Source organism: Sminthopsis crassicaudata, chromosome 2, assembly GCF_048593235.1.
Source record: "Sminthopsis crassicaudata isolate SCR6 chromosome 2, ASM4859323v1, whole genome shotgun sequence".
Classification (NCBI taxonomy): domain Eukaryota; kingdom Metazoa; phylum Chordata; class Mammalia; order Dasyuromorphia; family Dasyuridae; genus Sminthopsis; species Sminthopsis crassicaudata.
In genome coordinates, this window is record NC_133618.1 from 534329591 (window position 1) to 534343404 (window position 13814).

The following is a 13814-nucleotide window of genomic DNA, read 5'->3' on the forward strand; positions in this document are numbered from 1 at the left end:
AGAAAATGCATGGAGCTGCCTAGCGTTTAAGCCCATTTCTTTTGCTGGTGTGTGCTCATTTCCCCAGCTCCCCAGCAGTGGTTTGGGGCTCTTTCCCTTCAAGCATTTCTTTCTCTCCAGATTGCTGTGAGGCTTTTGGGATCTGCTCTGAGGATTGTTTTTTGGTGGTCTTTGCAGCTGATTTTGGTGCACAAGCCTTGCAGGCAGACACAGATATAGAGCGGTTTCTCTGCCCAGCAGGATTCTTGTTGGAGACAATATAGTTTGACTGTTGCTATTGATTATAGCAGGATTGTGTGGGGCTAAGAGCTCCTCTGAGCCAACTGGTATATTAAGCAATCATTTCTATAGCAGATGACATAACTCCCCCGGCATCAGTTTGTCCTAATGGGCCTGGTATTACTCATGTGTTAATTGATTGGGCATGGAGAGAAGAAAAAAACTAAATTCACTCGCGAGGTGATTTTATGGCCAGGCTCATAACAGAGGCAATTTGCTGAAAATGTTCAGTCCCGCTTCAGTTATGTCATATAATCTGTGTTCTTGTATTTTATCTCTGCTCTGCGTTTCAGTCAGCAGACCTTGAGCTCTTTGTAGAGTTCAAGGTAGATTCCCTAAGGAATTGGGACAAGGGGCTGGTTTTTTCTTTGCTGTGTTCTGCTGAAGAGTACATGAGGGTCTAGTCCCTTGTGGCACAATCCAGAGCAAGAGTCCCCTGGGAAACTTTGACAATTAGAGCCTTATATACAACTTTCTCACTCTGAAGGGGGTGGGGGAGGGAATGGGGACAGACTGCTCAGCTTTTCCAGTTAAAATCTTATATGGGTGAAATAGTCTTTTGCAAGTATTTTTCAAAGCTTTTTTTTTTTTTTTTTTTTTTTTCAGGGAGTAGAAAGAGGGGAGGGAGGAAGGAAGGTGGAAAAGATGAATTAAAAAAGGAAAAGATGAAATTACAAAGGAAAATTTTCACCCCAAAGTAATATATGATAATAAAAGAAAATGAACTAGCATCTGGTAATGATAAGGGATAATCTATAGATCGAGACAGCCCATTGTGTTTTACTGTTAAAACTTCAAGTCTTCAAAATGTTTGAGACCTTGAGAAAGGCTCCCAGGTGGATCCACCTATGGTAAGGTATGGTAAGGGAGGAAGAGGTATGATTAGGTTCTGACCTGTATCACTGGATAGAATGGGAGCAATGATGAGCTCCATTGGACTTATAGGTTATTAGAGGTTGCCTGGAGGGGATAGGAAGGATTCTGGAGGCTTGATGAGACTGAAAGTTTAAGAGTTCAATAATTTTTAAAGGAAAAGAATAGTTTATAGAACTGGGCTATTGGTTTCTGGAAAAATTTATAATAATCATTTGAGATCATGGAGCTAGATGCGAGAAATCTTTTAAATCTTAATTATAGCCCTGTTGTTGTTGGTCTTTCATTCTCAAAGAGGACCAATGACTTGTACTGAAAACTAAAGAATATCAGGCATTCCACTGGTTGAGTATGGTGCTGACTCCCCAAGTTTCCAAGGGCAATACACATGCCTTATTAGGAATTTCTGAGCCAGTTACAGTCTCACAAATAACTGCTTAACTTCTATACATAAGGACTTAAGAGGGACATGTGAAATGGGCCCTTACGTCATAGATTTAAAGCTAAAAGGAATTTTAGAGGTTACTGAGCCTGACTCTCTCTTCTTACAAGTGAGGAAACAGGTCCCCCCCCAAAAAAAAAAGGTAAATAATTTCCACAGGGTTGCATAGTTAACAAATATCTGAGGCAAAATTCAAACCCAGGTTTTTCCTGACTTCTTCTCTAGTGTTCTATTATAACTGTAGGAACACTCTGAAGTATTCCCTCTAAAACAAAAACATTGTGTTCTTGGTAAACATAGCTGTGGCCCTTGAGTTGTTTTTTTTAGAAGTAGGGATGGGCTGCACTAATCTCCTTGCCTAATCTCCTTGCAAGATGACTGCCTGGGGTTAATAGTAATATCCCTGACCATTTTTTTCTCCTCTATAAGATGTTATCAGTTGGTTTGGGAGTCAAATTCAGTATCTTAGTCCTTTGCACTTCATAATGACCTGAGCCAAACAACCACAAACAAAATGATAGACAGGTTCTTGATCCTTGTGAGATTACTATGAGAAAGAAATTTTGTACTTTCTGAACCAGTCTATTCTAGTTTAACCAGGTAAAGGAAAGCTTGAACCACAGCCAAGATCAGATTTCTTATTTTAAATGCAAATAGCCTACCTACTCTTAGCCACAGCCATAACTTTCCTCCTATCAATCCTCTTCTGAAAACTTGCCAGTCCCTGAGTTAGCACAACACTATCCAAGAGGCCCATGGTGATGATAGAAAGGGTATTAGGCTATTAGTAGAGAATATTTTTTTAATTTCATTTTTTGTTATACATGTATATTCATTTAAAAAAAAAAAGGTAAAAATAATGTTTCAATCTTCATTCAATCTCCATTGTTCTCTTTCTGGTTGAGAATGGTATTTTCCATCCAAAGTTTATTGGAATTGCCTTAGATCACTGAATTGCTGAGAAGAATCATGTCTATCATAGTCTATCATATCATAACACAATTTTGTTGTTGCTGTGCACAATATTTTTCTTGGTTCTGCTTGCTTTAGTCATCCCCACTTGATGAGTATCCACTCATTTTCCAATTCTTTGCCATCACAAATAGAGTTGTTACTAATATTTTTGTACTTGTGGATCCTTTTCTTTCTTTTATGATCTCAATAGTAGCACTCCTAGATCAAAGGATATACTCTTTGGGCATAATTCCAAATTTCTCTCCAGAATGGCTGGATCAATTTATAATACCACCAAGAATGCATTAGTGTCCCAGTTTTTCCATATCTCCTGCAACATTTATCACTGTCTTTTTCTGCCATCTTAGCCAATCTGAGAGGTATGAAGGGATGTCTCAGAGTTGTTTTAATTTGCATTTCTCTAATCAATAGTGATTTAAAGCATTTTTTTCCTAGTCTATAGATGGCCTTAATTTTTCACCTGAAAATTGTCTGTTCATTTCCTTTGACCATTTATCAATTGGGAAATGACTTGTATCCTTATAAATTTGACTCAGTTCATATATATATATATATATATATATATATATGTGTGTGTGTGTGTGTGTGTGTGTGTATATGTGTGTGTGTGTACATATATATACCTCATTTCCAAAATTTATGAGTACTATTGTATGATGATGTAAAATATGTTGCATATAGTATACTTTATGAAATATTAAGTGTTGGGAAAAGTGGAAATTTATTCAGAATTACAGGGTATAAAGTTATGTTTTTGATCTTATCTTGTTCATTATTTTTATGAATGACTTTGAGGGAATACCCCTCTGAGTCTGTAAAGAAGGGCTAGAATTAATAAAACAAAAATTATTAGGGAAAAAAAGAAAAATCTAACATTTAGATTTTTAAAAAATTCTAGATATGTGGAAAGATATGATGACAACAATTTATGTGAAAAAGGCTTGGATGAATGGCCAAACAAAAACCATGTTTAGGGTATACCTGTGATTTCATTGATGAAGATCTTGAAGTCCATTATGTCTGAATTTTTCATTTTGTAATTGAGAAAATAGATCCAGAGAAGTTATGACTTTTCCAAATCCTGTATATACCCATAAGTGTCAGATACAGGATTAATCAGACTATATTAAAAGGAAATCTTATTTAAGAAGCCTAGAAGATTATTGAAGCCAATTGAAGTATGATATTCACTTCTGAAAACTGTATTTAGAGAGGAACAAGGTAAAAGCTGACTAGTCTGATGATAGTCTGAAAACCATGTCATATATGGAATACTTGAAAAAACTAGAGAAGTTTAGGATGGAGGAAAAAAAAGATTTAAAGGGAAGATATACTGTTTTAAAATATTTGGAAATTATCATATGGAAGAGCCATTCTTTGTGGATCCAGATTATATCACTAATTCCATTTAACAGAAGTTCTAAGGAGGCAGACTTTGACTCAATATTAAGAAATAATTTTACATATTGTCAGTGCTGTCCAACAACAAGGTGGACTTATATGGGAGCTAGTGAGTCACCATCATTGTATAGATTCAAGAAGAAACTATATGACCAACTCTCAAGAATATTGTAAGATGATGCTCTTGCCTTGAGGTCAGAACTCTGACTAGATTGTTGTTAAGGTATTTTCTGAGTCTATGATTCATTGATTTTTGTTAAATGTCAATTATCCAGGGGATATTTAGGTCAAATATCTAGGGAAATCAATTATTAGCATAATCCAGACTAAGATGAAGAAGATGGTAAAAATCCTTGATAAACCCCAACTGCTCCCCGTAGACTTTTACTATTTGAAGTTCTCCACACTTTCTCCTCTCTGACTCTCTCTCCTTTCCCCCATTAGAGAGAGTAATGGGGACAGCTAATGAAGAGAAACTAAACTTGGAGGGAGGCCATCCATCCAGAAGCTGTTTTAAGGCATAAATAAAATTAACAACCCAGAACCCGCCAAAGCGATTCATCGCAGGCATCCAATCTCAGTTCTAGTTCTGACTGAAAGCCTGGCTCTTACACATCATCTTCAGGTTGGATCCTCTCCTTGGCCCTGTACTTCAGGAACTCCAAGCCACTGTGGATTGTCACTCCCATAAGCAAAGTAAGAAGCCACCTGAGTTGTGTTGGGATAGGAGAGGCACTGGGAAGCTCCCTATGCTTTCAAATATCTTTTGCCATTTTCTGTCCATCATGTCTAAAATTTAATCATTAGAACTTTATTTCTTTGGAGTAGCTAGGTAGCAGATAGAGTGCTGAGCCTGGAATCAAGAAGATCCAAGGTGAATTCTAGCCTCAGATTCCAGCTGTTATTATCTTTTTCTGCCATCTTAGCCAATCTGATAGGTATGAAGTGATGTCTCAGAGTTGTTTTAATTTGTATTTCTCTAATCAATAGTGATTTAAACCATTTTTTTCCTAGTCTATAGATAGCTTTAATTTTTTACCTGAAAATTGTCTGTTCATGGACTTTTGCTATTTGAAGTTCTTCACACTTTCTCTTGGCAAGTTACTTCCCTTGTTTACCTCAGTTTCCCCATCTATAAAGTGGGGATAGTAATAGCAGTTACCTCCTAGAATTGTTTTGAGGATCAAATAAGATAATGCTTATAAACTCTTAGCATAATGATTGCCACATAGAAAGTGCTATATAAGTAAATACTCAGTAAATACTGAGAAATATGACACTTTAAGCCAGAAATTCTTAACCTTTTTTGTTTGTTTCATGGGCCTGTTTAGCAGTTTGGTGAAGATTTTTTCTGAGAATAATTTTTAAATGCAAAAATAAAATACACAGAATTATAAAAGAAAGTATATTGAAATGCAATTATTAATATATTATTAAAAACAAACAAGTTCATGGACTATAGGTTAAAGACCCTTCCAAAAAGCTGTGGTCACTTCTAACTTAAACATTGAATGTGAATTAGTTCATCAGATGTTTTTGGATTAGGATCAGGCAGCTGGGAGATTTCATTGGGAGAAGCAGGAGAGCTGGTGAGGGCACGGATGAGTGCTATTAAGAAGAGAAATCTGACTTTGATGACTTTACAAATTTGAGCCTCCGCCTCTGCCCACAGCACAGTACGACACCCCATCGTGTTGTCTTAAGGCTTAAGAGGGCAGGATCAGTCTTTGTCTAGGGGAGAGGGGAAGATGTAAGAGGGAAGAGGAGAGAGAGAGAGAGAGAGAGAGAGAGAGAGAGAGAGAGAGAGAGAGAGAGAGAGAGAGAGAGAGAGAGACAGAGAGAGACAGAGACAGAGACAGAGAGACAGAGACAGAGAGAGACAGACAGAGAGAGACAGACAGACAGACAGACAGAGAGAGAGAGAGACAGAGAGAGAGAGAGACAGAGAGAGAGAGAGAGAGAGAGAGAGAGAGAGAGAGAGAGAGAGAGAGAGAGAGAGAGAGAGAGAGAGAGAGAGAGTCTTGGCTCAGTTAGCTGTTTCAAGAAAGCAGTGTGGGTGGGAGAAAAGCTTTCCATTGGGAATTCAAAGACAGCTTACTGTAGTCTTAGCAGGCCTGAGCAGGGCCATCCTCCTCTGGGCATTTTGGCACTGGCCATTGTTAGAAGTTGGAAGGAGAGAAGAGGGGCAGAAGAAGAAAAAGTTGGGATGGGAGAGAAGGGGGCAGGAAGAAAATAGTTCTGATATTATCTGTGGCTGGATTTCCCCATCCCTAATTATATGTGTACTAATTAATAGTTACAGATCATTAGCCTTAGAGCCAAACAGTATAGCTAGTTAAATAGTAAAGGAGACAGTCTACTGGTTTAATTGTTAAACTTTCAGGGAGGGGGCCCCCCAGCAGGACCAGCTTTACAAGTAAGTGGAAGAGGCGGCTGCTTTCATAGTAGGATTTGGGGGTTCTGGGAAAATCCCTCTTGCCCCACCAAAAATTAACTGCATCATGTCTATCAAAGTACCTGGAATACTACCATCAGAGATTTATTCCTGGGGATCTTAGAGCCTTTAATGTCTCCTTAAAAGCATTTACCCTGGGAGGAGACAATACGCCAACATCAGCTTAAGACACAATAGGGGAGAAATCGCCAAGGATGGCAGGAAATAGTTCACTGAGGGACAAAGAATATGAGTGCCAAAGAGGAGTTTTGCTGACTTTTTGTCTCAGTTCCTAAAACTCTACACTCCCTATCTTTGAGCTGTCTTTTAGACATTTAGAATTGTCAAGTTATTTGTCTTGTTAGGAAGAATTCTGTCCTGTATTCTTGAGTGTACTGCCTGACCTAGAAGGTCAATTCAAACCCATCCTTCTCCAGAGTCCCCATCAAACTCAGACCTCCAATGATAAAGACAGAAGGATCAGGTGGATGATAATATTGTGGGCAATACAGCTAGTGATGATCTATTTTTTTCTCACTAGGGCCTGTAAAAGTAAATGAACAATGTGAGAGATTTGTTAGAGAATTTCCTGAAAAGATGGTTAGACAGTGGAATCAGAGGTCAGAGCATGTTCTCCCTCCTACTTGCTCTCCTCCTTTCTCTTCTAAGAAATAGCTCTCTGCACATCTGAAAGAAATTACGTCTGGTCCCACCTGAGGTCAAGAGGATGCTCAGACAATCTTCTCTGACATCTCCCAGTTGTGTGACCTTGAGTGTATCCTTGGGTCTCAGTTTTGTTCATCTGTAAAATGAGAGTTAGAGCAGATGACCTCTGAGATCCCTTAAAGCTCTTTATCTATGAAACTATGGTCCTTCCAGAACTCGATTCTATGAGGCTCCCATTCCATAGGTGCTACATTAGACACTTTTGAGACCTTAATGGATTTGGGTCATGATTCCTTTTGGATTTCCCTGGGCTTTGGGGAAACAGTGATGGAGTGCTGAGGAAAAAGCAGAGCCTTTGGAAACAGAAGACTTGGTTTGGATGCTGACTGTGCCATTTACTATTGATGGGACCCTGTGCAAGCGGCTTGAGTTTTCTGATTCTCATTTTCCTCACCTAGAGGATGAAGGGGAAAGATCTGATAAGGCTCCTTCCAGCTGTAAGTGTTTTGTTATCCTCCAATAAATGGTAACTTTCTGTAATAGGAGGTACTGAACTAGAGAGCCCCATTAAAGGTGTTCTGTCCTGGCCACATAATGGGGAAAGTTTCCCTTGCACTCTTGCCTGCTTGGATGAAGTGTCTTGGATGATCAAAAGCTTTGTGTTGACTCCACAGGTCAGGGCTTGATGATTTGCTCTTTCCCCAACCAGTCCTGGCACCAGTTGATCTATCAACCAACTCCAAGGAAAGGTGTGGAAAAATCTACCCACTTGTGCTCTCAGGGGCCGATGAGTGGCCTTTGCTAGCTCATAATTAGGAACCACAAACAGACAGAACAGGCAGGGGGGTGGATTATGGCAAATTCTGCCTCAGTCTAGCCTCTTCTCCCTACTAAGGGCATGCCAGGTTCTCTAATCACCCACCCACCCTGCAGTTTCTCCTTCTATGTCCCAGGAAGAATGTGCCCACTTGAACCACTGATACTTGGGGCTGACTTTCCTTAGATGAAGCATTAGAGCTTCTTCCTTCTGCCCCACTCTGTCTAAGGGACTTTCCCTCTCCTCTACACAGATGAACTCATTGCCTTCACATAAAGTGGTTTTGCTTGGGGGATCAAAGTCTCTGAACTGCCCAAGTGGCCTCTTTTTTATTGCTTTAGGAATGACTTTTCCCTCAGGAGCCTCCCAGACACATAGCAGTCTCTATATAAATAGGCATTTGTTCAATCAATATATTTACATCCTGCTTCTGGTTGCACTATAAGTATCTCCAGTCATCGGGGAGCTATTTGCTTGGGTCTGACCTCTGCACTGTTGGAAGAGGTTTTGGACAAGGTCGGCCCTAATAACAGCTCAACCTCCTCCTTTCTCCTCTTCCCCTCCACAAAAGGGCACTGGAGCCCCTGTTGGGAGAAGACATGGAAGCTGGAATCCAACAGCCTGGTGACAATAACGTTATGCCTTGGGGTGAATAAGCTGGGCAGTTGGCCAGGTGACTCAGCTGGTTGGTTAACCGCAGAAAGAGCTACCAGGTCTGCCCATTTCTCTCCTACTCTCCCTTCCCATCACTCTTCCCCTATACCTTTATAAATTGGAGCCCTCTCTACAGCAGTGTTTGCCCCATTCAGGCCATGGTATACTGTGCAAGGCTCTACCATTTCCTCTTTTGGCTGATTGTAGCCGTTCACTGTCTTTCCTCTTCCCCACTTTCCCATTATTGTGTTCTGGACCTCCAGCTCGACCTAGGAAGGATCTATGCTGCATATGGTTGGTTCCCTTTTTTGCCTTCTCTCATCAAAACTTAATAATCCTTGGTTCCATTCCTTAAGGATGCTTGCTCTCCAATATAATCTGATAAATCTTCCCTTGCTATGTATTCCCTCTACCAGATAGCATATCTGCATTTTAATCTTGGGTTACAATACCTTAACCCCGAAGTCACAATTTTGTTAGTAGGTATTTCAGGCACATGTCAGATTATTGGGGGATACATTTCTATTCAAAGCAACAAGCATTTATAAGTGTTTTCTATGTATAAAACACACTGAGCTAAGTGTACAAACTTGAAAAATCATTGGTTCATAGATTTAAGACTAGAAGGGAAGCCAGCTTCTTTTTTATATAGCTGAGGACACTGAACCTGAGAGAGAGAGCCAAATGATTTGAAAAGAGTAAGTATCTGAGGCAGGTTTTGCTTTCAGAGTACCAAGCATGGAGTCAGAAAGACTCATCTTCCTGAGTTCAAATCTAGTCTCAGACACTTATTAGCCATATGACCCTAGACAAGCTACTTAGTCCTGTTTGTCTCAGTTTCCTCTTTTGTAAAATGAGCTGGAAAAGGAAATGGCAAAACACTCCAGTATCTTCACCAAGGAAATCCCAAATGGCATCATGAAGAGTTGGACATGACTGAAAAACTGAAACACACATGGCTCTTTCGTCCCTGAAAAACATTTGCTTTTTCCTATTATGAATCAATCAACAAATATTTATTAAGCATTTTATATAGATCAGGCACTGTATTAGGTACTATACTATGAAGATAGCAATCCCTACTTATAAAGAGATAAGGGGACCTCTATTCTATTCTAGGGGACAGGTTATGGAATAGCTAAGAAGGATGGGGACCTCATTCAATATCGCACCACTATCATATTTTCATTAGATAATTGGTAGAAAGGTGGTATGACTATGAGTAGGTATGATATTGGTGAGAGAGGGTAGAAGGACACATCCTACAGTTGAGTGATGCTGGTAAGGGAGACAGAGATTTGCAAGTCATTTAAAATTCCTGAAATGATCATGATGCAAACCACAAACGATGCCAGAAAACCAAGCTCCAAGAGCTATTCACCAATCTCACTTTATGCTCACCCATGCAATATTGGGGTTTCCTACTTGTGAAATCTCCTCAGTCCCTTGGAAACCTCAGAAGGGAATTCACCATTCTCTGCAAATTTCTACTTTTGAATTAAGTGGGTTTATAAATTTGAAAACAAGTTTGTCTCCATGGAGTTTCCCTTTCCCTCTTGGGGGTGCTTTGTTAGCACTGGAATTTTTGTTGGAACCTTGATGGTTCTGGAACGGGACCCAGGTAGACAATAGGTGTAAGGGTTAAATCTGGGCTGGACTGTGTCACTGTAGGCCCACCTTAAGAAAGGGAATGGTCCTGGGAGTTAATTTTAGGTATGTGTTGGAGCAAGAAAGAGCCTCGGAGACCCTTTAATCCGATCCCTTCTCCTTCCAGAAGAGAGAACTTGTCATCAGCAACCCCTGGGTGTTCTAAGTGCCAGCCCTTCAGCAGCTCCTCCATGGGGGCACAGAGCAGACCATACAGGACATGACCTCCTGCTAGGCTGCCTTCCCCAGGTGGGAAGCGTGCCAGGAGACAGACGTGGAAGGGGAAGCACCTGCATGCTCCTGGCCACAGCGGCTTTCTTTTCTCATTCTACACAAGCCTTACATTTTTTGTTTCAGTTCACACAGGCAAAATTTTGAGGGCTGGTTTATATGTGGGCTTCTTGGGTTCTTCTCATTTCTAGTTCCCAGAGAGGGGGAGTTCATTTGGCCCTTCATTTCAGTTTGAAGAGCCATTTCCCCAAGGACAGAATGGGGATTCATGACTGGAAAACAGCTGATAAGACATATGAAGACTTTTGGTGGACTGCACACTCAACATGGGTCAATAGCTTGAATTGCCAACCCTGCCCTTACCCCCCACTAATATTTCTTTACTTGCACCAATCGGCTGCATAGAATTTAGAATAAGGGAGGTAAGAGTTCCCTGTATCCCACCCAAGTCAAATCATATCTGGAGGATTGTGTTCCATTCTTGGTGCAATATTTTTAAGAAGGATATGGACAAACTGGAGTACATCCAGGGAAAAATGTTCAGGTGGTGAAGACAGAAAACCATTTTATAACTAGATATATTTAGCCCAAAGCGGAGAAAACTTTGGGTTGAACATGATTTTTTCATTTTTTCTACTCAACTCAATGGAAGGATATATCGAAACTACAGAAAGGAAGATTAAGCCTCAGTGTCAGAAAAAACCCTCTAAAAATTAGAGGTGCCCTTAAAGTAAAATGTGCTGGTTTGCTAAGTGGTAGGTTTACCTCCCCAGGACGTCTGTCAATAGAGGCTGGATGAGGATATTATAGAGGGTAGATGAGCTTGGAGGCCCCTTCATCACCGAGCTTCTGTGACCCTTAGCAGTCTGTTGTCCCTCTATTCTTAAGCATATTGGCTGAATGAAACACAGAGACACATGAGTGTGGCTTGCATAGTGACTGCTCTTTCCCCATCCCCATGGGTCTGTGATGCTGATTGCCCTACTGTACTAACACAGTCAAGGTAAGACATTCAGCAGAGCATGGTAATTTTGCAAATTTATAACTATGGGGTTCATTTAACACTGAATGACAACCATTTGTTAACTTAAACAAAACCTTAGTCCTTGACATGGTTCTTACTACTAGAAAATTGACTGAGCTTCAATCCTTGCTGTGAATTTTTATACAGCAACAGGCACATAGTAGGTACTTAATAAATGCTCATTGCTGGTTTGAAATACAAGATATGACATTCAAGAATTATCATTTTATAATTTATAAAAATAGTACCATTGTCATTATTCATGGTGTGAGGGAGCAATAGATTGAAGTCAAACAGGAGAGACCAGCACTTGGAGTCCAGGGAAGGCCAGGGGAGTCTATGCACCATAGGATCAAAGGTATCTATTTACCCATCCACTGTACTACTGATTAGTTCCAATAAAGCAGCAGGAGCAGGTCGACAGGAAGTCTCCATTCCAGTTGATAAGTTCAATCAAAGAACCTAGGAGATCAATACAGACTGAGATTTACAGGAAGGTCAAAGAAATCCAAGACTTGTTCACAGTTTAGAAATGGAATCCCATGGACATAGAATCATAGGATTTCAGAATCGAAGGAAAGGGATCTTAGAGATCATATACTCCAGTTTCCTCATTTTATATGCAAGAAAACTAAGACTTGGAAAGGGTAAATAGCTTAGCAGAAGTAGCACAGTTAATTAAAGACCCATGCTTTCTGTTTTAATCCAGTTTTAAGTGCCACAGAACATAGAGCACTGGGTCTGGAGTCAGAAAAGACCTGACCTCAGACATTTACTGACTGTGTGATCCTGGTAAAGTCATAACATGTCTGTCTCAGTTTCCTCAACTGAAAAAATAAGAATTATACTTCCTACCTTCCAGGGCTGTTGGAACAATCAAATGAAAAAAAATATTTGTGAAGCACTTAGCATAGTGCCTGGAATTTGATGGGCAATAAATGCTTGTTTCCTTCTTGACTTATAATTTTAGAAATCCTTCCTTCCTTCTTTAATGTCTTCCCTCCTTTCTTTTCCCAAACAGAAATAGGAAATGGGGCTAGTTTTGTGGAGGAAGATGAGAAGTTTAGTTTTAAACATCTTGAGGCATTCAAATGGAAATGTCCTATAGGCAGTTGGAAATATATACTAGCTCTCAAGAAAGCTTGGAGGGATACCCATAAAAAGGATAGTTGAAATTGTAGAAGTTATTGAATGGTAGGGAAGAGAGCCAAGGAGTGAGCTTTGAAGCTCTCCATAGTTAGAAAGTGGTGGGAAGATGAAATTCTAACAGTAGATTGAGAGAAGAAGAGTTTAAAATGTAGGTGGAGAGGCAGGTTACTGTCGTACAATGAACGCCAAAGGCAGATTCAGGGAGTAGAGAGTGTCAGCCATAGCAAATACTGAAGAGAGGCCAGGTATAGTAATGTGCACCTATGGTCCCTGCTGCTCAGAAAGTCTGAGGCTTATAGACTTCTTGGCCTTAGGAGTTCTGAATTTCAGGAGAGCTGAAGCTCACCAAGTGTCTATAGTAAGCACTACTCCAGTATCCTGGAAGTGAGTCTCCACAGCCAAACAGCTGTGAAATTCCAACCTAGAAAATGGCTGCAGAACTTTCAACCTAGAAGAAATGGGGGGACCAGGTATCAAAAAATACTGTGTAGAATTCTAGTAAAATGAAGACTAAGGGTCTAGTTGAAAAAGTTATTGGCTACTCTAAGAGAGAAGAAGGTTCAGTAGACTGTCATTAGGTATGATGGAAGCTAGATTATTAGGAATCAGGAAGAAAAAGAACTAATAGGCATAGAACAATTGTTTAGTAATTTAAGGAATGAGGGGAATAAAGATGTCATTAGAGATCACATTAGAGTCAAGTTTTCTTGTTTTTTTTTTTGTTTGTTTGGGGTTTGGAGAATATTATTTGTTTTTAAGATAGGGGATCATTATATTGTACAGTGGGAGAAGAGAAGGAGCATGTGGAGAGAAAGACTGAAATTCTAGAGCTACAGGAATAATTAGGGGAGCAATAGACAAGAAGAAAAGAATAGCAGAGAACAGTTTGGTTAACAACAAAGACTATTGACTCTGATATGGAAATGATAAGAAAAGATAGATTTATACAATAAATGCTTAATAAATATACACCGTCTATAATTGAGTGAAAGGGGAAGGTGACATATTCTAGTAAGGATCCATTAAGAATTTTCAAATAATGGTCCAGTGAGTTAAACAGCATGATTGTGAATTGGGTGATTTTTAACAATTTCCTATTTTCTCTGGGGTGGGCTTAGCAGCCAGAGAGCAGAAGCACCATCTATGTGACTGTCAACATGCTAAGTGGAAGCCATGGCAAGTAAAGAAAATTAGGATTCATATTCCAGAAGTGCTGAACTAG